Source organism: Tamandua tetradactyla, chromosome 1 (genome assembly GCF_023851605.1).
Source record: "Tamandua tetradactyla isolate mTamTet1 chromosome 1, mTamTet1.pri, whole genome shotgun sequence".
Taxonomy (NCBI): Eukaryota; Metazoa; Chordata; class Mammalia; order Pilosa; family Myrmecophagidae; genus Tamandua; species Tamandua tetradactyla.
Window position 1 is genome coordinate 122,492,048 of NC_135327.1, and position 3,445 is coordinate 122,495,492.

Here is a 3,445-nt window from a genome sequence, read left to right on the forward strand (position 1 = left end):
ATAAAGAAGCGTGGAAACAGATATTACAATCCTCGTTTCCTTACCCCTTCCCCCAAAAATATGTGAAAGAAACTTATGACACTTGACTGATTCAAACGTAGAAAAGGTTTTAAAAATACTAGCATGAAATAATCATAACAATTTCTATTTCTCCTTAAATTTGTGTTAAAGATTTTATTTTGTAGTTAATAGGTGCTCCAAACGAATTCATGGCCCACATCGTTCATCATTTCTCTATGAGATAACAGGATTTACATAGAGGTGAGATTCATGTGAACACTGATTTGGGTTTATTGTCAGTAATAGATAATTTAGCAAAGTCTCCAACTATGCAAAGGAGACCCCATGAGGAAAAGGACACAATAATGTTCCCCAAACTACACACAGGATACATATTAATTCCATGAAACTATCCAAAGCTCGAAATGAAAGAAATCAGGGTGACCATAGAAGAGTAAAATATACTTTATGTTATTTCAGAAAAGTAAATGCCCCGATATTTATCTTGTATAGTGAAAGAAGAAAATTCTAGAGAATATTTTAGCTTTACATTGGGTAAAAATAGATCAGGAGATGGCAAAAGGAAATTTTTAAAAAGAAGAAAAGAAAGATGAACCCTTTTAAGTTTGAATTCTTGTTTGAGAAAGTGGCTACAATTTCTCATTTGACCTTCCATCACTACTGGTCACTCTCCAGACACCTACAAGAAGGGAATGTGTGTGCCTGAAAGAAAATCTCTCTTTGTGACATCCTCAACAACCCATATAGTTTTCAGTGGGCCTGTAGAAGACTGAGTATGGGTGGGCTCGGCAATTGTTGTGTATTTCATTTTCTTCCCTTCTTGTTAATGTTGATAGAATACTTCTGTGTATCAAACTCTTTATGAATAGGAATTAATAATTGCAGCTCTCTTCCCACATAGGTGTATGTCTATCTGATTAAAATGACAATTTTCTTGAGTTGAATCATTGAACTCTTTAAAGCATGACATTTTAAAATGTCATTGTTATATATTAACATTTTTCAACCCTTTTCACCATGACACATTTAAAAACACACTTAACCTGATAAAGAAAAACTTTTCGTGCAATTTAGAATCTCACAGTTTTAATGAGCAATTCATGAATCGAGCAGCATCCCATTCAGAAAGTAGAAGGGTGCGCCACCTAGGGGGTGAAAAGGGAAAGTTCATATAGGGTGACTGCTGAAGCAAGTGAGGAAATGTTCTGACAGACTGATTCAAATTTCTGTTTTGCATAGGCAGTCTTATAAAGTGTGGGGTAGATATACACTGATTTGTATGGTGTGCTTGTCTATTCTGATAAGCTCTCTCTACAAGTTGGAAACTATTTATCAGCGACCCTACAGGATGTGTTCCATTTTCTCAGAAAGCACCTGCAATTGTTTTTGTCCTCAGGAAAAGCCTTCTGGGAAAGGGGACTTCTCCAGGACAATGCCGAATGCAAGTGCCCATTTTATGTTATTTAACATCACCATTCATGTGCTTGCCTATATATGTGATTTTAAAAAAGACCCTTACTATGCAATGAAAGCTGTTATTTTCTATTCTGTTGTAGCTGAGACTCCCTTAAACTGCTGTATTTTATGTTTTCATTTTAACTGCTGGTCTAGACCTACTAAATCGATATCACAATACTCCTATAGATTGTGATCTGCAGACTGAGAACCACTGCTGCTAAGAATACTGAAATATCATCTAGACTATCTGTTCCAAACAAGAGTAAATCCAAGAAAAGGGAATGATGTGTTCTCTAGGATAAAAAGCACTCTTTTCCTTGATATAACTTACTAAGCCAAGCGAAGTAGAGAACTGTTAACAGGCACCAAGACATGCCCAGCCACATGCCTCTGAACAATCTCTAGGGCTTAATGGCAAAGATCCAGAACCTCACAATGATGTGGGACCGCTATAATATTGCACTTGAATTCACCATTCAGTTCCCCTTTATTGCTTCCAGAGATGAAGTTATACCTTAAATGTACTGTGACTTTACGCTGTCTGGCCTTTTGCACCCATCAGGATCTAAGGAGGCAATTGCCCCTTTACCAGGAATAAGGCCTTGAAGAGCAAACAAAGGTCATCTTAAGAGCTGTGAGATGCCAATGCGAACCTGATACTGGGGCATTATTATCAACACAACTGATATCAATGCCAAATAGGGTAACTGTGAATTACTAGAGATGACTGATGGAAGCAAGAGCCAGATAAAAAGCCTTGTGGTTATATAAGCCTACTGGGACATACGTAGTATCTTTATGATAAAGAAGTATTTGGCACTTTTCCCAGTGCCTAGAATTGGTTAGCATTTATTGCATTTGAATTTGCCCTCACTTTTTCTTCAGCCGTTCCTTTCTCTATGTTCCCTGTCTTCTTATATCACAAGTTTCCATTCATGCTTCCTCTGTTCTAATCATATACATGTGCATATATTCTTTTTAAAAACAGACTCAAGTCTTATGGCCCCTGAAGCCCAAAAAAACAATGTGCACAGTGGACAATACTATCCTTCTCTTACTAAAGAAGAAACAGCAACAAAACAGCATAATTAGAGGATTTTTTTTACTCATTTAAAATATTTTTCTTGGAAAAATATTATTTATCGTGTCAGTGTGAGAATTTAGTGTCATGGCTTACTCAGTGTGGTCCATTATCTGGCATTATGCATTATCTGACTATGGATTGTAGTCTAGTAAGAAGGAAGTAAAAGAATCACTTTTAGAACCACATTATCTTATTCAGGCTTTTGAAATGTCCATGCATATTGAAGACAGGACTTAGTATCCCCAAGGATTTAATGCACCCATATTAAATAAAGAAGAGAGTCTCTTCTTCCTAGTAGTCTTAATGTAGAGAGGAGAAAGACAAAAAGATAAGAGAAAGAAAGAAAATTCAATAATGCAAGCTACAATGAATTTAATACATAATATGCCCAGTCATTCCAACAAATACATTTTGATACATCTTCAGATTCTAATAAATTGAAACATTATGCAAACACTAGGAACATCTCATTGCACAAAATCTTGTATTCTCTTTGGCATAAAATGGGAAATGATAAATAAAGAAAGCATATACATAGAGGATATGAATGGACCCTCATCTCCCAACAAGATGCAAAAACAAATAGATTATTTTTCTGGGTTGTTAAAAGACTTTTAGCAGGCCATCTCAGTTAGAATATGATTTATTTGTGTTCAAAATATTTGCATTTAATAGGGTATGATTAGGTAAAGGCTGCCCAAAGCATATTTCAAAGAATTGTTTATTCAACTAGAAACTTGATATTAATCTTATAATCTCTTACATACAAATTTTTAATATACATTTGAATGAAAGCTATTTAGTATTAGAAATACTGGGTTTTATTTTCAGGTTTATAAACAAAAAGCTTCCAGTAACAAAGACTTAAGTGGAATTATTCTG